This window comes from Nyctereutes procyonoides, unplaced genomic scaffold (assembly GCF_905146905.1).
Source record: "Nyctereutes procyonoides isolate TBG_1078 unplaced genomic scaffold, NYPRO_anot_genome, whole genome shotgun sequence".
NCBI classification, from domain to species: domain Eukaryota; kingdom Metazoa; phylum Chordata; class Mammalia; order Carnivora; family Canidae; genus Nyctereutes; species Nyctereutes procyonoides.
Genome location: NW_026575045.1, coordinates 1,537,388 through 1,564,179, shown reverse-complemented (window position 1 = coordinate 1,564,179; position 26,792 = coordinate 1,537,388). Strand labels below are relative to the sequence as shown.

The 26,792-nt window shown below is 39.8% G+C and overlaps 1 protein-coding gene across 10 annotated transcripts in view; it reads right to left on the bottom strand.

Annotated features, from left to right (window-relative positions):
- EYA4 (EYA transcriptional coactivator and phosphatase 4) overlaps nt 1-26,792 on the bottom strand; it is a 302,278-nt gene that overhangs the window by 257,961 nt on the left and 17,525 nt on the right. For 7 of the 10 annotated variants that reach the window (XM_055324737.1, XM_055324736.1, XM_055324742.1 and 4 more), the window contains exon 1: nt 8,736-8,858. The exons of 1 other annotated variant lie outside the window; for it this stretch is intronic. The gene's annotated coding sequence lies outside the window, so the exon portion shown is untranslated. Of the gene's footprint in view, nt 1-7,152; nt 7,244-8,735; nt 8,859-9,571; nt 9,627-26,792 lie in introns of those variants that run through there. 2 more of the 10 variants (XM_055324738.1, XM_055324739.1) reach the window with 2 other exon arrangements.

Genomic DNA, 26,792 nt, shown 5'->3' with positions numbered 1-26,792 from the left:
TATGCATTCACTCAACAGAAACTTACTGGCCCCTACTCACTGGAGATATGGAGATGACAAATGCCAGTAAATTCTCAGTCTAGAGCAAGATCTAAATTCATGTAATCTATTACATGTCAATGTGGCAAGTGCTGTGCTAAAGGTAGAAACTGAGTGCCTTGGCATCAAAAAGGAAAGAAACATCCAACTCGGCCTTTGGAAGACAGATGAACTTACCAGAAGAGGTAACATTTTATGTCTGTGGTCTTGAAAAAGAAGTAAAAAAGAAAGTTTCAGGGGCAGAAGAGATGTCTTGCAGGTAGAAAGAATCACATGCACAAAGAAATGAGGTGGAAATGATGAGAGTGTATTTATCTGAGAACTGCAGTTCTCCATACAGCTAGAGATTCTTGTGACCAGGTGGTAACAGATGAGAATAGCAACCTGAGCAAGGTTCTCAGCATGGAAGGGCCTGTGCTCCCTGCTAAGAATTCTGGAATTATGTTAGAGGCAAGAGAAAATTTCTTGAAGAATTTTAAGTCAAGGAGTGACCTGAAAAAAAAAAAAAAAAAACTGTGAACAAATGTGATTGAACATTCGAGGGATAGAAAGAAGAGTTTTGGAATAGTTCCAGCATAGTCCAGGACGGTCCCTCAGGACTAAACCAAAGACAGTATGACCAAGTGTGTATAGGACATGCGTCCACCTAAAGCTAATATGATAATCTGAGAATTAAACTGTGATCTTGGTTATTATCATGGTTAATTCAGTTAATATTGTTAACCATTCCTTGTGAATGGTATATGCCAAGAAAAAGTAAAACTTATTTTAAGAGACTAACAGCCTCAAAGTCTTCAAAATTAACATAAAGAAAACCTATTCATCTCATTCTAACTTTTTTTTAAAGGTTTTATTTATTTATTCATGAGAGACACACAGAGAGAGAGAGAGAGAGAGAGAGAGAGAGAGGCAGGGAGAAGCAGACTCCATGCAGGGAGCCGGAGGCAGGACTTGATACTGGCACCCCGGGACCAAGCCCTGGGCTAAAGGCAGATGCTCAACCACTAACCCACCAAGGCATCCCAGTCTCACTCTAATTTTTGCATGTCTTTAGCAATACTGAAAATAAGAAAGCACTTAAAAAGCATGTATATGTACCCAGATTTTTGCTAGGTCTCTTGATGAATGAAACCTGGAAAATCTAAAGGCAATGATCAAGGAGACAAAACAGACCTAATTAAAATTCTTTTTGGGTCAACTAAGGAAAAAAACAAAAAACGGTAGCATCATCTGAACACCTGAAAGTTCATGTAAAAAATTTAGTCGTGCTGCCATTCTTGATGGAGTTTTTGAGGTCTGCATTCTTGAGTTACGTACTAGAAGCAAAGTTTGAGAATACAGAAAACCTGCAAAAGGGAAACTGAACATGACTCACCCACTTGTGATTAAATCTGGCTAGAATTACTTGAGTCATAATCATACATGAACACATATTTGCATTTAAATATAAACTTTTAAGTGAAAAGAATTAGCTAATTCAGAAACCTGCTGACTCCCCAAGTCATCATCACTTTCAACACAATGGACATATTAGGTTAGAAGTATTCAATCTCTGAGAACATTTAGGTCTTTTCAAATCCTTTAACATCGGGGAGTTCAGAGTCAAAGGTGAACTGTAATGAATAGATCACTCCATGGGGTATATGCAGAGGTCTGTGAATTGTGTATATGACCTTCTGGAGAATAAGCTCTCCCAGCATGTGGTACACTTTCTTGATTAAGTATAGAATTTCAAATCGAATGCTATTGCTTTTGTGAGTAGAATTAAACTTAATGGCATATGAATATAAATTTTTATGATTTAATTGTAGCCTTCACTAGAAATGTCCCTTTCATTTTAGAAAGAAAAGAGGAAAGAATCACAGAAACAGCAGCAATAATTTACATGAAAAACTAAGGTCACATCAATTTAGGCCACTGCTAATATTTCTTCATAAAGTCTTTGAGGGAAAAAGATACTCCTAAGAGTATCTTGTATGTAAGACTGTGATGGGCCTCATTCAGACCTGTACATCTATGCGGGAAACGTACTGACTACTTTTATTATTTTCTAAGTCCTAAACTGAAATAAAGCTGCAGATTGGTTGATAAGAATATTCAAGTAATACTAAGGAAAAAGAAAAAGAAAAAAAGAAACCAGTAGCATCATCTGAACACCTGAAAGTTCATGTAAAAAATTTAGTAGTGCTGCTATTCTAGTAGTGCTGCTATTCTTGACAGAATTTTTGAGGCTTGCATTCTTAAGTTACCTACTAGAAGCAAAGTATGAGAATACGGAAAACCTGCAAAAGGGAAACTCAACATGACTCACCCACCTATTACACTAGACATACCTTTTGCCCACCTATTACATACACTAGAGAGACTTTAAGGTATTTGAGAGTTATTTTTATTTTGTTTTTTAGTAGATGGCATGTTAACATACTACAGCAGGTACTGTGAACAGACCGGACCCCCTTCTTCAAGGACCCTTTTGCAGTGATTTTCACACATTCGCACACTAGAAGACCCTTACAGAGATTCTGGGAACCAGCAATGGTTGGAGGGCGTTAGTGAGTGATTCAAGGGCCACCCACATTCTATTTCACTCAGGGAGGGCAGTGAATATTTCTCCAGTGGGCACAGTGTCAGTTTTCACTTGAATAAAGGGGCCTGTGGCTCAATACATAAATAAATTAAAAATGAAAACCACTGTGTTAGTGAAAAAAGGCATTGCAAGTTATAAAACAGATTATCAACAGCAAAACAAAAGCATTAACCTGGAGAAAACCCTAAAAATGTAAAGTCTGATATGATATCCATGCAAACTAAAAGTATTTCCAAAATATGGGTGACCCCATTATAATTTAAACTTGCCTCTAGAAATGTATTATGCAGTTCTTATTAGCTGGTTCAACATAAATGTGTAGATTTGAGATTCATAACCAGCATTCAGGCTTGAAACAACAACAACAGCAACCAAAACTCTGTAACCTTGATAGCATCTACCAATGGATGAGGCTTGAAAAGCAGAGGAAAATTCTACATGGTAGTTAAATACTAAAAAAAAAAAAATCGGTCATACGTTCCTGACATTTGAGAAGCGTTCTCCAAATTCAGTCATTTGCCACCAACCTTCATGATTTTGGCTATTTCAGCCAAGCCTTTGCTCACTGTTACTTCATCTGCTTCTTTAAATAGGGACTTTCTAAAATTTAATTTGCTTTACTTCAATACTTTTTTTGCCCTTTTCTTCCACAATATTATCTGTGAAAGTATAGGTTTAATATGAAATTTTATGTATTTTTCTAATACCCTTAGGAATAAATACATAACTAATATTATAAAAATAAAATTTTTGTTTGGAGACCACCTGAAATGAACTTCTATCTGGCTGGTGGAAGCAACTGCCCATTGTAACCCTTAATGATAAGGACTCTGAGGTCAGACTACAGGATTGGGATCCTGACTGCATTCCACTGCACAACTGGGTCTCAGTTTCCTCACCTGTAAAATGGTAATAATAAAAGAAACAAATCTACAGCATAGTTGAAAAGATAAAATTCGCTAATCCACATAAACACCTTAAAGTGTTCTGCATTAAAGTAAAGCCTCAGGAAATGTCAGCTATGGTGTTATGATGATGATAATGATTGACAATGGTAATGATTGATGACAACAATGGTGAGGACTTACACAGAAAAAATTACAAGTGTATAAAAATGAATCTGAAAATTTCTACTTTAGAATATACTTCTTTAAGATATGAATATACTTAAGAAAATATGCATGAGGTGTGAAATTTCAAAATAGCTATTCAATATTGGTTTAATGCAACTTCACTTTCAAAGTATTCCAATGTGATCACAGCAATCAAACTGTGCCTAAAATTTTCAATCTAAAATTATCTACCTGTGAATGAATAAGATCAAAAAAAAAATCCTAACTTGATAGTATAGGTCTTTTTCCCATGGCCCAAAAGTACACCAAAATAAATGTACTTAACCATAAATAAAAGTTTTAAAAATATGATCATGTTGTATTAAAATGTTTCACATAGAGAAAAAAATTAGAATTCCTGACACATTAATATGGTGTTATTCATCACCCATGGATTGAAATCTCAGGGTGAGAAAAGGGCCAGGCCAATGCTGAAAGGTTTCAAATATCAAACTATACTATTATGTCAGTGACCTAAGATCAATTAGCACCTTTCAATGACAGAAAAGGTTACAGTGAGACTCAGAGGTGCACTCTCTGAAACTATTTTAAACCACCATAAAAATGTGGTTTTGATAACTAAAAATGGTTTCTATTTTTAAATTAATCCATTTCATCTCTTTTTCTGGAAGACAGAAAAGGAGTTAGGGCAGTAAGGGTAGTGGTATTCATTTTCAGTACCTCTCTACTAGTAGAAACAGAGCTGGACACGCGCAAGAATCACAAAGAGTAAAATGGGGTATCACCAAGGTTATATACTAATGTGCAGTACCAGGAGCAATATTAGGTGACAGTAATGTTTACAAAGTCTTCAAACCTCTTAAAAGCAATCAAAAATTGCTTGTACTGTGCTTGAATATGAGATTCTTATTTTCTTCCACTCAAGTTCAAACTAAATGATGCCAAGTTTGGCTCCATGTACAAATTAATGAATATTCAGTGCCCCCCCACATTAAAACACATCTAACTGAATGCTGTATTACACATACTGCAAGTAAATACACCACTGCATCTCATCCATCTCCTCAATAAATTCCTGAAAGATCATGTCATTTCTTAGTTCACTGGGAAAAATTCAAGAGAGAAGCAGGTACACTGCAACATCATCCATTCTTTCTCAGGTTCATTTCATTCCTCCCCCCCCCCCCCCGTAACCACTGTAATAAAATCCCCCAACTGTATTTCTGAATACAATTATTTTAAGATACTCTATAGGAAGACACATTATAAGAGTTTAGTTTAGAATATGTACAGATAATATCCATTTAAGAAAGAAACTGCTGTGATTATATTCTCACTGAAATAAGTAGGTGTTTGATAGAGGTTTGTTCAGTTCTTCAGTGAAAAGATTCAAGACGTCTTCTGTTTTTAATACCACGCTTTTCTGTTTGTTTCTTAAATAAGTGATCTGAAATATTTACAACCAGACAGTACCTAATTTTAGGTTTTAAGTGCTTTAACAGCTCGGTGAAATATGATCAGCAGCTGCAATACAGAACTATGGTGAATAAAGTCCTTATAAAGGGGGCCTGTTTTTACTGAATGTTCAGTGTTCCTGAATTTACCTAATAGAAAAAAAAAGATAATGAAAAAACATAATAAATACCTGAGCTCTTAAATTACTTAACACTTCACTAAGTCTTGAAAAGGATTATCTCCCCTCTTCTTGAATTCTCTATAAAAATGAGAGGTTTCATTGAGTAAAATAATTTTATTATTTGAAATTTAGAATGTGAGCTTTCCAACATCCTAACTGTTCGTAACAACAGCTATGGCTTTTCTCCCATTCTATTTTTCAAAAAATCCTGGATGAATTAATTTCAGCACATAAATTTTTTAAATGAAATACCAAGTCACATAAATATATTTTTAGACATGGCATCAGTCATTTAGAGCTTGCAACAGAGACTGAAAACATGAAACTGGACACTCTATTTCCCATGGGTATGTAGAATTTATTTACACCCCAAATCACAACGTAAATATAAAGGAAACTCTTAGAAACGGGGAACTGGGTTTTCTTTTTTAATTCAGAGATTTTTTAGAAGAAAAAACAAATTACAGCAAAATGACAGACGACTCATCTGTCAGCCTCCCTTCAAAAAAGAAACTTTTATGGAAAGGCAATTTTTTTTTTCTTCAGTTAGCTTCTACAGATCCTCCAGAATGCAGATCCTCTGTGTTTTCGAAGAAGAACAATGATTGTTCCTGAACCAATTTCTTCTTATACAAATCTCAGGGCTTATTTTTTTAATCTTCAAATTTGAACACAATTTAAATATTACCTATGAATATGCACACAAAGATTTCCATTTTGTCAAAGAGAAATTGAGTTTCCTAATACCCAAGGAAATAAATATTTCCTAACAAAAATATAAATCTTTTTATTTCAGTTATAATTGTGAAACCACCTCTATGATGGGCTTAAAATGTTGAAGGGTACTCGTCTCAGGAAATCGACAAAGGAAAATGGCTTTCGTAAACCACGTTGATTTTAAACCTTCACTTGTTATGAAAGACAAGGATATGTCCCTAACAATCAGAAAAAGGGCAGCTTGCAAATAATCTAATTCTGTTACTTTCAAAGCTGTAACTGTCAAAAGCTTTAACTTTCTTGTACAGTTATTTCTAAAAATTGGTTTAACTCCGAATGGCTTACAACTTTTAATCGGATGGAATAAACTATTTTGGTGGTTTATAAGAACAATAAAAAATGGATGCGGTTATATCCGCCTTGGTATTGTTGCCATAAAAATCAGATTCTGGCAGTCTAGCTCCACAGAAAACTGCCTCTTGTTACTACTGTCACTTATTTCTTGGGATAATGTTATTTAAAACACACACACACACACACACAAATGCCTTTCAGTGCAGTTTCCTAAAACACACATGTATCAAATATTTTGTTTTAGGATTCTCTCCCCTCCCCCTTTCCTTGTTGCCACAAGGAAACATTATAATAGAAGAAAAAGAAGAAGAAGAAGAAGAAGAAGAAGAAGAAGAAGAAGAAGAAGAAGAAGCATTTCTGCTTAAAACTAAGGTACAATCCTTGTCCTGAGGGAGTCTTAAAAATAAAAACAAAAACAACTCAACAAACAAACAAACAAACAAAAAACATCATCGACTTTCAATACTGCCAGTCACCTCCAGGTAAACGCAACGTCAGGAGCTGCTGAAGGGGAGCGCGCGGCTGTTAAGGGCTCCTAAGGCTCCCACCTAAGTCCCAAAGGATCCCGCCCAGAAACTGACAACTGCAGGAGGCTGCAAAAAGCGGCCGCGCAGAACCACAACAAAATGCCATATTCGAGAAGATCTGTTTCGCTACATCAATTACGTTGATCCCAGGGTGCCAGGCCAAAGGGGGTAAGGGAGAAAGAAAACTGTTAAGCATGAGCTCTTAATGTGAAACCTAACCTGTTGGTTCTGTGCGGTATCGGATTCTGGAAGTGTCTGTAATGACAGCCAGGAAAGCGAATTAATGGCCAGCGGCCCACTGGGTTCGAACACCAGACTCCGGTTACCTCCTCGCAGATCAAGCACACAACGCGCACACGCACACGAGGACGCTCCACGTGGAACTGCTCGGAAACCAAAACACACGCCGCGTCGCTCTCCTGCGCCGCAGCCGAGGAAGCCCGGGGACCTGCACCTCCCTGCCCGGCCCGGCCCTGCCCTCCGGTGGCGGTTCCCGAGTGCAGGGGAGAGAGGCGCGGGGAGCGAGGGAGAAGAGGCCGTCTCCAAACACCACCCTCCCCGCTGCCCCCTCCCAGACGCGCACACACACACGCACACACACACACACGCGGGCACACACACACGCACACACACACACGCGGACACACACACGCGCACACACACACGCGGACACACACACACACACGCGCGGACACACACACACGCACACACACGCGGACACACACACACACACACACGCGGACACACACACACACACGCGGACACACACACACACGCGGACACACACACACACACACGCGGACACACACACGCGCGCGCGCGCACGCCCGGGGCACTACCCCACCGGGGCGGGGGACGCTGCCACCCGAACCGGGGCTGCTCTCGGGTTTCGCGGCAGCCCTGCCCCGGCACTCGGTGCGCTTGTTTCCTTATAGTCCCCAGACTGTCCGAATGATCCTTGCAGAGAAAGAAACGTCTCTAACGCGTCGCTAAACTAAGCGAGGTTCTGGCGGCGCGTGGCGCACCACACAACACGCGACGCCCGCGGTCTTCCCCCGAACCCCGCGGGGCCGCGCGGAGACAGCCCCTGCAGCGCCGCGGCCACCGCAGACCCCGGCAGCCTTAAACCCGGGGAAAACCTGCTCCCCGCGGCCAGCTCCCTCCGCTCGGGGAAGCTGTGACCCGCCACGGCCCCGCGTCCCGAGCCGGTGGCCCGGACTCCTCCGACGAGGCGCCGCTAATTTCAGGGCCCCTGGCAAGCCGCGGGAGCGTTCGGTCCGCGCCGCAGAAAGCCCCTGAACGCGCGGCGGCTCCCGCCTCGAGGCCAGAGCACAGGAGCCGCCGTGCACACGCGGCCGCACTGGCGAACGCCGGGCCGGGCCCTCCGCCGCGCCGGGTCCGCATCCTAGCGGCAGGCTGGGGGCGGGGGGGGGGCGGGCATCGACGTCCCAAAGCGCACGGGGGAAGGCAGCGGAGCCCCCGGCCGGCGGCGCTGCGGGCCGGGGGCGGGCACTGGTAGGCAGCGGCGCACCCCCCTCCCGTCGCGGCCCCGCAGCCGCCCCGCAGCCGCCCCGCAGCCTGGGAGAGGACGTCGGGGCGCGGGGCGTCCTCGCGGGCACAGGGAGCCGCTGCAGCCGCGGCGGCCCGGGCCCGGGCGGGCGGGCTTCGCTCCGTCGGCCTCCCGGCGCCCGCGAGGCATCGGCGCCCTCCGCCCCCGGAGCCCCGCGCCCCCGGAGGAGCCCGCTCGCAGGATCCCCGCAAACCGGGCCGGGCCCCGCGGGACGGCGACGAGGGGCACTCACCGCCGCAGCCCGGGCCGCCTCGGCCCTGAACTTGGAGCGCCTGTCCGTAGCGGTCTAGGCGCGCTCCTTCCAGGGTCGGAGCTTCCCCTCCGCGTCGTGCGTCTGCTGCAAGCAGGACATCCCCTTCGGCCACCCCCAGCACACGGCGTGCACGAGTGGGGAGAAACGGGGCGGGGGGGAAGCCGGCGCCGAGGGGAGGAGGAGGAGGGAGCCGAGACTCCGGACTCAGAGGCGGGGGGGGGGGTGAAGAGTAGGAAGAGCGCGCGCAGCCGCTGCCGCCGCCACTGCCCGCTCTGCCTCGGCCGCCGCCGCCTCGGGACGGGAGCGACGGCCTCACGCGGACCGGCTCGGGGCTCTGCGCGGGGGCCGGGAGCCGCGGAGCGAGCGCCGCGCGGCGGGCAGCCGGGCACTGGCGCGCGGGCTTGGGGGCGGGGGACGCCTCCGCCGGCGCCCGCGGCCACTGGAGGTCGCCGGGGGGCCCCGCGGCGGGCGGCGGGCGGCGGCGCGCGGGGACCGACCCCTTCTGGTTCGACTCCGCGGACCGCCCGCTGTCATCGTCCGCGGTCCCGCGGGGGCCGCTCGGGACCCTCGGCGTCCCCGGGGGCGCCGCAGCAACCTCCGCGCCCTCCGCGCCCTCCGCGCCCGCCCCCGCCCCGGCCCGGCCCGCCCCGCCCCCACGGGCCTGGCGCCGGCCCCGCCGCCCGCGACCGCACTCCCGTCCCGGGACCGGGAAGCCTCCGTCTGTCCCCACCTGCTTCTGCGGCGTCGCCCGAAGCCGCTACCCGGCTCCCGGGTGGAGGCGACTTGGGGCCCCCGCCCGACTCCTTTCCACTTACCCGAGGGACAAGACAGAGGGCAACTTCGCCTACTTGCAACGACGTCAAAGAAAAGCCAACCGACGCCAGTCGGAAGGGACCAAACACGCTCTTGCGTGAAGATGTACCCTGGGAGCGAGCCGGCAGGCCGGGGTAGGCTCTGCCGGGAAGGGCCTGGGCCCCTTCCAGCGCCGGGCACAGGTATAGGCGTTCCTCCCAGACGCCCAAAGGTCAGGCAGCTCAGAGCTTCCCCAGGCACATTGCTGAAGTGACACTTCATGGCCAAGCCTTCTGCACAGGCGCTACGCGCCCACATAGGGTCGGATACTCCGCACGAGCCCACCTACGCGTATATCCCGACCAGAGGCGGGGGCACGGTAGTCCACACGCAACACACAGATTTTGCTTTCATTTAATTGCCTCTCCCCGAAACCTCCTATTTTAGGAGCATCTTCTTGAACTGTCACATAGATTACAGGTGTTTCAATTTACCGAAAATTTATTGTCAGTCATTAGGTGTAAGTTCCTTTGATTTTCACGACTTTAAGGCGGGTTATCCTATGATGGTTATGTAAGAGATAAGGAGACCAGGCCCAAAGAGACCTAAGTAACTTGACGACCCAGTGGACTCTAACCACAAAGCCTATAATTTAACAAGCACCTCCCCACATTGCCTTAAATGTGGCAGAAGAAATTACAAGGTAACTAGTAAGATTTACTCCTATCCAAAGAAAATTGAGTTTTGATGTTTTGTCGACTTAAATACTTTTCTGTAAAGAGTCAGAAAAATATTTCCCTCTTTATTTCATCTCGGTCTTTTGCAACTGACGCAAAAACTGTCAGGTTCAAAAGCAAAAACCAGTACTGAATTCTTGTAGGTACAATTTATTTTTTTTTAATTTTTTTTTATTTTTTTATGATAGTCACACACACACACACAGAGAGAGAGAGGCAGAGACACAGGCAGAGAGAGAAGCAGGCTCCATGCACCGGGAGGCCGACGTGGGACTCGATCCCGGGTCTCCAGGATCGCGCCCTGGGCCAAAGGCAGGCGCCAAACCTCTACGCCACCCAGGGATCCCACAATTTATTTTTTAATTAGTGGGGGATTGCCCACAATTATGAACAGGCAGTGGAGAAGGGGAGGTTGTAAATTTAAACTGATAAAGGCACTCACTGATGCTCTCACTTCTCACTGGGTGTGGATCTTGCTTGTAGATTTATTTTGAAGGCTTAGACTTGCCAGGCACCATGTTCCCTTTTCTGCTTTTCAAGGTGAAAAGGGTTCTGGTGGTGGATTTGGCGCAGAAAGGATTTGGAGTGTGAGCTGAAGCCTGAAGAGGATGTCAGTTGATATACACATAAGACAGAAATATCAATAGGAAGACTTAATTAACTTTGCAGATCTTATTTTCCCTCATTTTACGGGTGGGAAAATTAAGGACTTCGAATTTTTAGCAGCTTCCTGATAAATGGCAGACCTAAAATTCCAACCAGCCTCTGTGTAATGCTAAAGACCACTATTAGCCATTGTGATGCTATTATTAATGGAGTAGTCAGAAAAATGGTAAATATTTTTAGTACAGGGTGTGTTTCAGTGACTACACCAAATATGCAAAAAGTAAGTGCGATGCCGAATTTAATACTCTCCCCATAAGACCACAATTTTTGAATTTCATTTTGATATGAAATATTATATTAGTTTGACCTCTACAGGTGGGGGGATGCACAATTTGGATACAATATAATTTCATACTTTAGCGTACTGTTCATATGATTATTTTTAGCATGTCTTTTTACTCCCTTCTAAAATCAGATTTTCAGCAAGACTGACCTTGCTTTCAATTTACTTTGCTCCCCATGTGATATTTTATACAACTTTAGAAGAATGTATTCATAGAAGTTATTTTTAAAAACCTATAATTGTATCACAATAATAGTATTCAACTTCTTATTACTGTCTTTGAGTCCCTCTAGTCTTAAATGTACACTAAGGAGTGATATAAAATGGCATATTTCAGTCCAAGTTTGAAATAAAAAATTGAGCATAGGAAACAATTATGAGGTTGTATAGGTAAAATGTATTGCCTATTTAAGCATTATTTCCAGCATTTCTACTGAATATCACGTTTATAATTATTACTAGATCATCTGTAATATTTTAACTTAATATTTTTCTTTAAACTATTTGTATTGGCAAAGGAAACTTTATATCATCATCACAAATGGAAAATCAATATAATTTACCATAAATGGAAAATGACCTTGCAGATAAATCTGTATTATATGAATAAAAATTATTTATTCTATACTACCTAAAATTATTTCACACATCAGTTTGAGAAACACTGGTTTAAAGAAATACATTCCTTATGTCCCTCAGGTTCCCCAAAACATATTTTCAAGCCTTTCCTTTCCTTACCATAGAGAAGTGTTGAATCCAAGATGCTTTGAGGGGTTACCTTTAAAATTCTGTTTTAATTCAATTATTGATTTCCTTGCCTGAAATATATTGGAAGAGTCTGAAGTTGAGGTGTCTTTTTAAAATTAATTTATTTTTTTATTGTTTTTCTTAGTATCTTGTGGCAAAATTCAAACAACTCATAAGCATGCAATTAAAAACCAAATTACTCTCTAAAGAGACTCTATATCAGTTACCCATTACCCTCTCCTTCCCTCTGCTCCCTCAACACTCACACTTCATCTTAGGCCTTAACCTCGGAAAAAGCAACATTCCAACTGTTAACCTCCTGAGGTGGCAGCATCTATTGGCCCAGACCGGTACTGCAACAAAGTTCTACAAGGCAATGAAGAGGAAAGGAAAAAAGTAGAACAATGAGAGGGGGTCAAAGGGCCTGAAAAGACGGGTGGGAAGATTCTGAAATCTGCTGGAAAATTCTGGAAGCGATTCAGAAACACTGGCAGATCCTACATGACATGAATCAGGCCCTCAGAATATCCATAAATGTCCGACTTAATCTGAGAAAAAGACATTTGTTTGGAAGCAAAAAAGAATGTGACTTTATAGTGAAAATCAGTGGAAATCTAAGATTCCCTCATTAGCAATTCATTTAGCCAACCCCTCCAGGATGGGATGCTTCTGCAGTTGTCATCTACTATTTGTTTATTTTTCAAGTGTGCATAGTACTGTTTGGCACTGGGTTTTATGGAAGACAAAGCCCTCTAGGAGCTCATAATCCAAAACATAATTTTTATTTTAATTTCATTTCAAAGCAACCTTAAGGGAAAACCATTCCATCACTTCAGTCAGAACAAACTTTATGCTAAAAAATTTTAAGAAGACACTACAGTCACCAACAAATGAAAACAGAAGACTGGATGCTTATAGAAATAATCCCAAAATAGATCTTTTGAGTTACTCTGTTGGTATACCTTTGAACTCCAGCTGGAAGTAGACACAATGCTTAAAAAACAAAGTCATTCAATTGTTTCTTAGTAAACTCTAAGCAGACCATTTAAGCTTTGAGAGAACGACCTTTCAGAGGGCAGCATCAATATGAACTAGGTTTAACACCGTTTTGCTCAAGGACTCTACCAAAGACAGATTATGGGAACAAATGAGAATAAGACACAATTGCCTGGGAATCTAAAGCTCTATGCTGCTGGTTTACTAAAATCTGTAAATAAACACATATTCTGAGTAATTTTATACAAACAGATCAAGCTTAAAAAGGTTTCTACTGGCTTGTGAAAGTGAAGAAATTGGATCTGCAGGGGACCTGTTGGATCATTCTCTTCTGTAGGGCTTTCTACTCAACTTCCTCATTCTTGGCCAAGTCGCTAAAGAAAGGGAAATAAACGCACACTCTGGGAGACAGCCTCATTATATTTACTTTTAAATTCTCTCTTGAAATTTTTTTCTCAGGTTAAATCCTTTTATCATATTATGCAATTCTGCTCTATCTTTCACGTTTACACCCAACCTTCAGATGTTTATAAACAGATATCACGCCCACTTTTAGTCCTCTGGGAGCCACATTAAACAAGTGTAAGGCCTTTTAATCTTGTTTCAGCAAAATCTCTCCAAGCCCTTAATCATTCTTATTGCTTGTCTCTGAACTATTTCCAGTTTCCTAGATGTTCATTTTTTGTTAAGACGTATCCCACATTGAACACATTGTTCCAGGTGTGGTCTTAACAAGCATACTAGAACAAAAAAAAATTTTTTTTCCTATGGCCTTATGTTTTGGCTTCATTGCAAATTCCCACCAACTCATGCTACTTTCATATTCTAACAAACTTATATGTAACTTTTTTCTCTATTTTCTCTTCAGAGTTCCTTTTGGCATACTGTAACAATCTAGATTTCTCAAGTACTTCAAATGCATAGATCTAAGTGATAATAATAATCAATATATGAACAATATCACTTGATTGTCCTCTTAATTTCATTGGCTTATAACTACCTACTTTTCAAATAAGGAAAGATCTAATTGATTTTTTATGCAACTCTTTATTACATATCCTCTTGATGTTCATCTACTTATAAAAAATGACCACTGATTATAATTCCAAAGTCCCCAAAGTCTAATGATTATAATTCCAAAGTGCCCAAATTATGAAGGTCAAATAAATCAATTTGAAAATTTTAAGGTAATGTGTTTGGCATCGTCAACTCCATTACCTCCATTGTCCTACTCCTATTTCTTTTATAAAATCTCAAAGTTAGAAAAACTACTAAATTGCAACTACTCATTTAGTCTGAATATTTGTTAATGAAAATATTTTAATACAACTGAAAGTTGTCTGTTCTTTTCACTATGCCCTAGAGCACATTTAGAAACCATATCTTTAAACAATATTTTTTTATATTAGCTTTATATTCTCACCCCTGCCCCCAACACACATTAAAAATGACTTTCCCGTTCACCTGATTCTTTTATTCTGCTACCAACCATCTCAAAATAAGCGGTTAGCCCTCAGTGCATCTATTTCTCCACCTTTTCCCCTAGAAATCTGACTTCATTCTCTTTTCTTTACAGAGACTGTTCTCTTAAAATCATCAGTGGTCTTCTAATGGTCATTTCTTCTTCATCACTCTTGACTTCCGGGAAGCATTGGGTATTGACAGCCTTCTCCTAACTTACAATAGCCTTAAAAAAAAACAAAACAAAACAAAAACAATAGCCTTGTCCTCTTTTGTCTTCCATGATTCTGTGTTTATCCCCTGATTATACTTCTGTAGTCCCTACAGAGTTTCCTTTTTTTCTCTTAATTCTGCTAAAAAAAAAATAGTCATAAGTTTTTTCTATTCCCTCTCTTCTTTTCAATTTCATTCAGTTCTATAATCCCTTCTTTTCATCTAAGTAGGCAACTTTAGAACATAAATCTTCTTCCTAAAGATCTGGGCATCTCAAGCTGAACATACTCAAAGTTGAATGCGTGGTTCATCCACTGACTCCTCTTCTTGATTTAATTTTGTTAATGGCACCACCTTCATAGAGGCCCAACACTTTGAATTCGTCCTCACTCTTTCTTAAACTTTGAATCCGTCCTCACCCTTTCTTACACTTTGAATTCATCCTCACTCTTTCTTACCTTCCGAATACAAAGAGTCAGCAAGATAAGGTTTTGTTTGTTTGTTTGTTTGTTTTTATTAGCAGTGTCTCCTTATCTTTCCTTCCATTTCTTTTTCACTGCTGCCTCCCCAGGCCAGATTCTACATAACTGCCATCCTCCTCCTCTACACCCTCTTCCATTAATCCACCACACAGATAGGAGTTTGTCTTTCTGAAATGCAAGGATGAGCCTACACTCCTTTGTTTCAAGATGAAGTGAACCAGTGCAAGTGAAAGAACTTTGTGGTCTATAAAGTGCTATACAGTCACGTGAGACAAAGCCTTGGGGAGGTCTACATGCTGTTGCTCCTCATTTCTGCCTCTTTTGAACAGTTGAGTGCTTAAAATGGCATAGCACTTTTCTCTTGAACCTTCAAATAAGAGGCAATCTAAATAATAACGATGGATCTTTTGCCCCCATTGAGCCTATGAAGCTATTTTAAAAGAAAGCAACCCATAAACATTTCTAATTTTCCCCCATGTTGGCGCATTGCCAAAACATTATTCCTGACAGCCAGGACTGAAGCCACCTAGGACGTCAGTCCTGAGGGAATCCAGAGCCTGGTGGCATGGCCTGGTTTTCACCCTGGGTTTCAGGATATCAAGTTCCTAAGCCCCTCTGCTTTCACTGTCAGATCCTTTCCCCGGTCTTCCCTGCAGACCTGTTCTTCGATGAATGGCCCCCACTGACAAACTTCTCATTGGAACTTTCTTCTCCTTGGCTTCTGTGGCTCAACTCTAGCCTTGGTCATCTCCAGCCCTCTAACTCCTCCTTTATCCTTGCCTTGAATCCATTCTGGCCATTTAACTGTTGCTGTCCCTTAGCATCTGCTCTTAGCATTCAAGCATGCTTACCCCATGTAAGGAGGTACAGAGATGAACCAGACACAGTTGCTGTCCTCCAGAAAATTCTAGTCTAGAGCAGAAACTAGGGCATTTAAAAATAGTTATTACAAGAGAGAGAAAGTGTCAAGCTTCTTAAGAGAAACATCGACAAGCATACTACTTTAGTTCAGAACAGAGAGAGTTTGCTTTCATCTGAGGGAATAAAGGAGGTACCATTCAGACCTGGCCTTTAGATCATGACGAGTGTCTATGCCTAGGAATGTGTATAATTCAATACAAGAAAAACAGAAGCCATTGTCTCTTCATTCCAGCCTTTTCCAGAACAAGATACTCCTCTCCCCGTGTTCCCTTACCTGTTAATGGCACAAATAACCTCCCAGCCACCTGGAGGTACAAATGAGTCCTTTCATTCCTTAGCCCTGGTCATCCAATTAGTTGCTGAATCCTAGAGGTCTCACTTATGTGATAAGCTTTGCTTTATCCCTTCCTTCGTATTTTTTAATGCTAACTTAATCTCTGCCTCGTTTACTTTCACAGAGACTATTTAAATAGCCATACAATTGATTTTCCCATTTCTAATGCCTTTGCCCACTTCTATCAGATTACTCATTTTACAACACAGTTCTGTTCGTGCCACTGCTTTATTTTTTTGGCAGAGCAGCTGGGGTGGAGGGGCGCTGGGGGGTGGGGGAAGCAGATAAACCTTTGTCCTCACATTCCAGAGCTTCCACTCTCTCGTCCCATCCTCTTTCCAGAACTATTTGCTTTGCTCTCAGCCACCCCACCGCAGATGATCTTTGCTCTTTTATGAACTCCTCCATGGTTACGTGTTAGATGGGGATAACAGTCTACTTAGTTTATTCACCTTTGGGTCCTTCGGAGTGCTTAATGTAGAATCTCACACTCAGTAGGCAAGACAGAAAAACGGGCTGAATAAATCAATGATAGTTCTCTAATAAATATACTGCATACATACTGTCTAAGCCTTTTTGTATTACCCAGGTCTCAATGAAATATACCTTTGTATTAATTGGCATGGCTATAATTTAAAAAAGAAAAAGAGAGAAAGAGAGGAGAGGGGGAGAAAAAAAGAAAGCCTAAAAGTGACAATAGGCCATAGAAGGAGTTATGGCATCTAATTCATAGACTTTTGTTGAGAATTCATTTATGACATCACACGCTGGTGTGTGTGTGTGTGTGTGTGTGTGTGTGTGTGTGTGTGTGTAGTGTGTGTGAAGATAAAGAAGTTTTGGTATCATCAGAATTAGAGACTGTTTATATCTTGAAGGCACTGAGAATTGTGTAACTAATCAAGTTTCTCTTTTTGATTTCCTGCTAAAAAGTCTAAAGCCACATTTGGGCTTCATCTCCAGCAAAGTATGTATAGGTTGCTATGGAATGTGCTTTTGTTCCAGTCTTGTGTCTTATACCACTTACGGCCCCATCTTATCTTTCTTCTTTCTTACCCACTTTTATTTTTTAGTCATATTTTTATCCATATAAGCCTCCTATACATAAATAGCTATTAAAAGTGTCCATACTATTTTGAATGATCATGTAACTTAAAATAAGGCAAAAGGAGCTCCAGGGCCAGAATTTTAGGAATCTTGCATTTTAAAAAATATTCATTTTTATGAATTCCTTCCACTGTTTCTCTGACTTGCCCACTCTACCCTTGTCAGCAACCCACCTGAAAGTTCCAGGTAATAGATTTAATTTCTTTTTTCAGTAACAGTAAGATAATACTTGTCATAGAATAACTGCTTTTATAAACCTATAGGTAAGTTTGGTTATAGTGTAGCCCAATCTTCTCATTCTCTAGCTATGAAACTCTGGTTGAAGAGAGGTTAAGTGATTTGTTTGCTCATTAATTGTGAGGAAATGGAAATGGAACAGAGGTTTCTCAATTCTTCCCACACTGATTAAAGTTACTGAGCATAACATGTGTGTATTACTGTGCCTGTGGATGACACATTTTGAACAGGAACACTAAATATAATATTAGTTTTATAAAATATACAGCTAATGGAGAAGTAACATAATTGACAAGGTTTGCTTTTTTTATGACTCCCCTATCCCCAGTTTCTTTCCAACTCTTTTTTTCAGATCAATTCTTTGTAGCACCCTTTATTTTCTGGATAAAATTGGAAACTCATAGAACAATTTTTGGTATAAGTTTCCCATAGTATATAATTCAAAATATTACTACAAAGATGGAATGATTAGATCTATTTATTATGGTATCAAATTTCAGGAATCGAGAGACTGTGACCTACCCTTTTCATTAATAAGAAGCTGGATATTAATTGAGCAGCAAGTTGCAACTGACAAATAAGAACAAACCAGAAGTGTTATGTGTGTACATAAAATACTGTTTTTTAATTTAAAATTCATATTATTTTTGAGGTAAAGCATGACTTGAATTTACAGTTTTATTTTTAGTATCAAAACAAAGCTCAAAGATGCTTATGTTTGATAATGTGACTGCTTTATCAATATTATATAAATATTCAAATTTATTTCTTCTATTACTGAATTATAGTTTATAATTTAATTATATTTTGTAATATATTTTAATTATGATTAGATAACTTTTCTTATCAATTTATTTATATTAAGTAGCAAAACAACGCTAAATACATTTTGAACACATTGCTGTGATACTTAACATAAAAGGCTATCGAACTGAAAACAAAGTATGGTACATATACAACACACAAGGACTGGTAATCTTTTTTTTTTTTTTAATTGGAGTTCAATTTGCCAACATATAGCATAACACCCAGTGAAGGACTGGTGGTAATCTAGACTGAGGACACAGTTGTGCGTGGCTTTAGGAACCCATTGTCAACAACTGAAAATATTTAATTTGTAGTTTTATTATCATAGCATTTAAAAATATTTTCATTAGGTGTTTTTTCATCAAACTTCATAACCTATACCATATAACCTTTAATCGGTTTTTGTGCTATTATTTTAATTCTTGCTGAGAATAATGTCAAACTTCAAGCTAACTTGGGGAGCCTCAATATCTTATGCTTGTGTCAATCCTCAAATGAATGTAAAATTAAAAGTAGTTTTCTATTTCCAAATAGCAAACATCACAGCTCATCAAGACTTACATTCATTTCAGAAATTAAACCCACAACGTATTGTTTATGCATTTAGTTCAATATGCAAACAATGCCTCATTGAGGGTTGTATTTCAAAACAAGTAAAAACTTGATTTAGCTCCTTTTTCATGTCATTGTAACTTTAAAGTGTGCTTATAAGAAATAGCTTCTCATGGCCATCGGTGGTCTGTATACTATAGGTAACTAGCTAGATTAACTCCTAGTTTAGCTTTACTGCTTGTTATGAAGTCTACAAACTGTACCTTGGTGCCATTCATGATCAAACATAAAAGAAAATGTTTTGTTTCTTCAGTTTTGCAATCTGTATTTCATTTAGATCCCTCAAATCATTAAACAGCAAATCTATTATTTTAATGTCCTTGGCATTTCTGTTAAAGTAGTGATGATGAATAATTTTTCATATTGAAACTCATAAAGGATTACTCAGCTCAGTACCTATGGAACTATACTTTCAAATACGGTACACCAGTTTAAAAGTGAATGTTTGTGGCTCTTTTCTTGATTTTAAAATTTATGTAACAACCTAGGATGTGGAATAGCTTACCAAATAAGCCATTTTGCCTATTAAGATGACCCCAAAACCTCAGTTATTAATACTCATTATTTATATGAGTTAGTTCACACTTTAATAAAAAACCTTTTCTTGCAAAGATTGTTCTCTTTTTAAAATATTCTTAAATGCTTCTTCATAACTGCATGACTTGATGAAGTTCTATGAAGAGGCCTCAAGAATTTTCTTGTGAACAAACTGAAGAGTCCAATCATCTTATAAAGCAAAGACAAGAACACAAAGCTCAACCAGAATTGCCTTTTGTTTAGACTTTCCCAAAAATTTCATCAGATTTTTCATGGAGTATAGTCACCAAAACTGCAATCCTATTCCCGATGCTGATGAACCATAATTCTGGGCAAAGATAGAACAACCATTTCTCTTGTGTTTCTAATATATTTCTAAGCAACATCAAGAGTGTAACAAAATACTTTGTGATATCTCACCAGCATTTGGGCCTATTTCTTCATAAATAATCTAATTATAACAGTTATCCCTCTGGGACTGTGACCTACAATTTAGAAGTCATCATTTCAAAGTAGTGATAGTGGTACTTTTTGCTAAGTCAATTGCCTTGCAATTCACATCCTGAAATTCACATCCATAAATCTCTTCCTGCACAATGGCCTTAAAATATCCTTCTGAATGTTTACTTGACATTTTACAAATGGGAATGGATTAATATCATCAAAAAAATGAGATATTTAACTGAAAATTTCTCCCTCTAGTTCATCTTCAAAAATATTATATCTATTCTCTATTAGTACCCCGTTTGATACTAAACTTCAAAGTGCCATTTATCCTATTTATCCTATTCTGTTTTCTAGATGAAAGTCAGTTTTTCTCTATGTCAAAATAAAACCTATTATTTACAATGAAATCTTTGATATAGAAATAATTTAGTTCCCAAAACAAATAAAAGCAATAGCAAAAAAATGAATGGTATGCTTCTTTCTCCAAAATTCCTAACAGTAATTTTATATGCTATTTATGTTATTTTTTAAAAGATTTTATTTATTCATGAGACACACACACAGAAAGAGAGAGAGAGAGAGAGAGAGGCAGAGACACAGGGAGAGGGAGAAGCAGGCTCCATGCAGGGAGCCCAACGTGGGACTCGATCCCGGGTCTCCAGGATCACACCCTGTGCTGAAGGTGGAGCTAAACCGCTGAGCCACCTGGGCTGCCCTATTTTTGCTTATGTAACAGGAAATTAAGATTCATCAGTTCGCTACAGATTAGGGTGTCCCTTCACATCTGCCTTCGGGGTCCTGGAGTGAACCTGGGGTCCTGGGATGGAGTTCCGCCTCGGGTTCCCTGTGAGGACCCTAATTCTCCCTCTGCCAGTGTCTCTGCCTCTCTCTCTCTCTCTCTCTCTCTCTGTGTGTGTGTGTGTGTGTCTCATGAATAAATAAATAAAATATCTTTTAAAAATTTTTAAAAGTTCCTTTAAATCTTTCTAATCAATTTGATGTGGTCCTGGTAACTTATTCTTAAGGGTGAACATCAGGTGAAGAAAGAGGATAAGAGGCTGCCTAACGGGTAGGAAGTAGAGGGGAAAGAGGTAGGGTTGGATAAAAGAATTACATGTTGATTCAAGTTGCAGTCATAGGTAAAGGTGTCCACTTCCCACTCTCAGCAAGAGTTCCTTTGACATCATCCATAACTCATAGTCTCAGCATCATTTTAGGACATGGAAAATAATAATGTTTGTTGCATAAATAAATCAATACAATCTTAAATTTAGAGCCTAATACTAATGATACTAATACTAATGATATTTTTTTGGTACCCCTGAAACCACCTTTCCTGAGATTTTAGGTAGTCATGGCTGGATGAGTTTTGAGACTTCTACATCACAGACCAAGATAATTGCTTTGTTATACCTCAATCTGAATGGGAACATATCTAATTTCTCTCTCTCTCTCTTTCTCCCTCATTCTTTTTTCTTTTTAAGGATTTTATTTATTGATTGATGAGAGGCACAGAAAGAGAGGCAGAGACATAAGCAGAGGGAGAAGCAGGCTCCCTGCAGGAAGCCAGATATGGGACTCGATCCTGGTACTCGAGGATCACGCCCTGAGCCAAAGGCAGACGCTCAACCGCTGAGCCACCCAGGCACCCCTCTCCCTCTTTCTTACCCTCTCTGTAGCTCTTCTATTACTTAAAGGCAAGTTTTAAATTTAATATCCTTTAATCTCACATAAATAAATGAGAGAACAAGGGCAGGATGATTATAAAATACACAAAAAAATAGTCAAAGCCTTAATGATACTTTCAGTTTTACATTAAAACATGCTATTTTGAATGTGTTGATTTGGCAAAGAATGGCCTTTTGGCTCTGAAAATTATTTTCCTGTAATGTTAAATGAGTGTCAAGAAATTAGTCCTCTCACCACACTTCTAAGAAACAATCGTAGTATGAGTTGGTTATGAGCCTCTTTGATAGGGTACTGCAAAGCCCTTCAGTCCTTAAAGAGTCCTGGTATTAGGTGACTTTAATTGTTGGTTTCAGATGTCAGTCTCCATCAGGAATGCAGTCGGAGATTGATAGGTGTCACTTGGGAATAAGCATTTTGGATGACTTTGAAGTCAATTGGACTGAACATGAAAATTTTATAGTTAGTGGCAGATTTCTTTTTAAGATATATTTAAGTAAAGTATCACTTAAACCAATTACATTTAAAACTATCCAGAATAAGAAACCTCAAAGGAAAATTCTCCTCAGTGGCAAAGTGTTAATCAAATAAACCAAGAAAACATTTTCCCCAAACCCACAATTTCCATGCTTTGGGTTCTCATTTGGATGTAGCCCATTTTAACTCTTTCATTTCATTCCTGAGGATCCTCCATTTTGAAGTGGTTATTGTAAAAAGTCATAGAAATGGCAGCACACACAAGGCAAGGGCAAGTGGTGTAATGGTTAGGTAGAGCAGAGAGCACTTTGGGAATTCCATCTGTGCCTGGCTGTGACTAATCCCTGATGTGTTTATCAGGCTTCCCTAAAAGATGCAAAACCAATACCTCCTAGTTGGCAGAGTTGTCTTTTTTTATACAGAAAGAGGTTAGGAGGGATTCATTTAGTCTCCAACAGGTGCAAGAGGACCAGAGTATTTTCCCTCAATGATTAGAATGTTTCAATTTTGCTTCCTACTAGAAAGTTTACATAAATCAGGTTTTAATTGAACCATGATTTATAGCCCTTGAAATCAAATATTAATGCCCTTGAAATCAAAATGAAAGGCAACTTAATATTAAAGTCCACGGATTGCAAATTAGTGAGCCAATAGGAATCATCAATATGTGCGAAACTAACTGTCGTATCCTGGCATTAGGCAATGAATCCATACTTTACAAAAAAGCAAAACAAAGAAAAATTTTTAAAAAGATATGATATGCACTATACAAATTGGTGGACTTCAGTGTTTTATCCAAATATTTCCACCATGCTCTCCAGTTTTCCAACTTTTAACTCTTAATTTCAGTACAAATAACATCATACCAACACCAGACTAATCACTTCACACTTGATTTCCTCAATTTTCTGATTCTTGGCATCACCTGTAACACTATTAGTCAGCCTCTTCTATACTTGAATCGCTGGTGAACCTGTTCTGAACACTTCATGTATTATATTGTTACTGGCACACATAGCAAGCAGAATGACTCAAGGTGATGACTCTCATATAGAAATCTCTTCCATCCCAGGACACTTAGGTTTATCTCATCACCCAGTTGTTGATCCAGCTGCAAACAAACAAATTTGTGATTCTTTCTAGAACTAGAAATAACAATTATTAAATACATATATGAAAACTCTGTAAGAATCAAAGCTATCATAAACACACAGTCACAGAGTCAGAGAATGAAGTATATTTTAAGGTGTATATCTATAATTGGGATATGCAGCTCTTCCTATCAATGGGTGATCAAACTTTATAGCTTCAGCATCATGCTGTGCTTTATGCCTTAGTTTTGCCTTTGAATACATAGACCAGAAAGCATAGTGGAAGAAACAATATATAGAAATCCAGAGTCTTGAGTACCAGGTCTACTTTTGCCACCACTAGTTGACATTTAACCTCTCTGTTCAGTTTTCTAATTTGCAGAAAAAGGGGATGCAGCTCTGTGGTTATTTCTAAAGACCTGCTCCTGTTTTTGCATTGATTTTACTGCTCCCCCTGCCTTGTTTGCCAGCCAGTGAATAAGCATTTAATTGTTGCCTAATATGTACTTAGGTTGGATGAATTTCTTAGTGACTAAATAAATCTGTTTCCCAACTGAGGCCAGGTCTATAAATGGTAAGTAAATTAAACCAATAGCATAAGGACTACTCTACTCATATTTCTGCAGATTTTCTGTGAAGAGTAACTGAGGGTCAGGGAGCAACTGCGTACATGGTCCTGGCTGCTAATTTAGCATCAGAGGACCTGTGCTAATCTAGGATAATTACTTTTCAGGTCCAGCTTATCATGGGTGTGTGAATATGGCCGTTATTCAGATGGTGTCCTGTAACAACTTTCAAGTGATGGGAGGAGGGGAAGAACTGAGTCATGTTAGTAGACATAATAACACGTAGTGAAAAAAGTACTGGGAAAAATCAAGTAAACCCACATGAATATAACACACGAGTGGATGTGTTTAATTAGGATTGGGAATGCCCACAGGGCTATATAGTCATTGATAGTCTTGACTGACATGATCTATTAAGAACATTTGTTTTCTCCTAAAATGTCTCACCCACAGCTCTGTGAGGGATTCCTAACATTCCACTATTAAGAACTGGTTTCTTTGAGTTAAGCCAAGATTCACTTGTTCATGTGGACATATCTTTGGATAGGTGGTTCCAAATGTTTTTAAGCTATCTTAGTGGGACTTTCTTTTTCTGGTGTGATGATAGCAAAGTGGGTCACACTTTAATTGTGTCACATAGTAAAGATGTTTTGATATGGGCTAGGGAGATACAGTGTTTGAATGGCTGGGGAAGCATATGTCTGGGAGAAGTGGCACAGTGGAGATAAATTGAAACCAGAATGGTTCAAGAGAGGAGCCTCAGACCCCAAGGGAAGAAAGTCAAAGAAAAGGAGAATAACAAAAGACATGCTTAGTCAATTTCTTGCTCTATTAGAGCCTGCTGCTGGTTTATGTTTACATCTTGGTTATTTTTGATAATATGATGCTTCTGATTCTTAGTACTTAAAACATTATCTTTACACTAATACCACTTGGAAACTTCTGTGAATCCAAGTTTTATTGTTAATTCTGTGCACTTATAAACTAGAATAACCACAGGTAAATTGATTGAGTTCTCCAAGTCTGAAGTAGAGATAAAAAGTTACTTTTCCTAGTCTCTGCTTCTAGAAAGTTCAATGGCTAAAGAGCAGGTAGGGAAAGAAGAATCACTACCAAAATACTAGCAAGGTTAAAAATACAGAGAAATATACTTTAAAGAAATATGTAGTAATCTTTATGTAGTAAAGTATGTATTAGCATTAACCAACTTTTTTTTGCACTTTCCAGATGTTTTATGTGGATAATTTCCTTTAATCCTGACAACTCTGTACGATAGCTACAATTTTTAGTCCATTTTACAGATGAGAAAATAAAAGCTTAGAGAGGTCAAGTCACTTAGTCAAGCTCACTCTGCAAAGCAAGGAGCATGGTATTGCTTCAAATTGACATTAATGAGACTATGGCAATGGATCTTCAAACAACTCTGGCAGATAGCTCACTATAGTCGAGGGTGTTGGTTGGCACATACCACTGGTGAAAAGAAAACAAACAGACCAAAATGAAAATAAAATATAGTTACTCACTGTGGCATTTATGGAATCCTATAAAAACATTCAGGCTGAACTGCAATTGTCAGTCAGTAACCAGCATTTGTGTGTAACTTTCCAAACAGACTGATGGGTTATACAAATTGAATTAAGATGTCACTGCCAAACCTAGGAACTTATAGTAGACCTGTGGCTAAGTAAGAAATTTCAGAGAAAATGGAAAATCCAGCTGACAGCATTAGTAATTCAGCATTATTGTTATTCTTTGCATTGTTGCTTGCATTCTCTTAGGAGGAACACTGATGGGAAAATTCTTTGGGCTGGTTCAAATACTGTGGGCTAGTTAATTCTGGGTGTCTTTCAGTGATGCTGTCCTTCTGGTTACTATGACCACATGTGTGGGATAACACTACCACAGTGGCATCCATGGCCAAGAGATACACAGCTAAGACTAGGATGTTTATTCCTTTCCACTCTCACTTGTTCTCATTTTCTGCATTTTTTTTTCCCATTGGGGTTTTGATATTTGATGTCAACTATCAGAATATTGACTTCAAACTGGGTTTTTCCCAGACCCAACTTAAGATGAAAAAATAAAATAAATGTGTAAATTGGATGGTAAATGTCATCCATTTTCTAAGGTAGGATATTGTTTCAAGTGGTTATGTGGCTAAAGACTTGTATTCCTATGTTACCTTTTAGAAAGTTACGCTCAAGGGTTGAGACAAATAGAAACAATGCTATGTATAGGCATCTTGCCCAGGTTTTCTACACTTCACTTACATCCATGCTTCAATGATTAGAACTCCTTTCTCAAATATAATTTTTTTTCTATTGATCAGCAGGAAATAGACAATCACAGAAAACCAACTAAAGTCTTTAATATGTGCTTTGCAAAGAATGGTATATAGAAAGACCAATAAATACTGAGAATATGTACAATTCCATTGTCATAAACATAATACAAATTAAAATTATGGTGAGACATTATTATAGATACACAAGAACAACTAAAAGGAAAAAGCAAACAGTAACAAATATAGGGGAATATTTGGAAAAAAACCCAAACTCTTAACACTCTGCTACAGGGAGCACTATCTTGGTTAACCATTTTGGAAAACTTTTTGTGAGTCTCTGCTAATGCTAAATATATATGGATTCTCTGACCCAGCAATTCCACTCCAGAAACACAAAGCTATGTTCACCAAAAAACAAAGCAAAAACAATAAACAAAAAACATGAAGAATATTCATAGGGCTATTCATAATATCCAAACTGGAAACTACCCAAATGCCATGAACCTTTGACAGTAGAATGAATAAATTGTAGCTTGTGGCACCATCACACAATAGG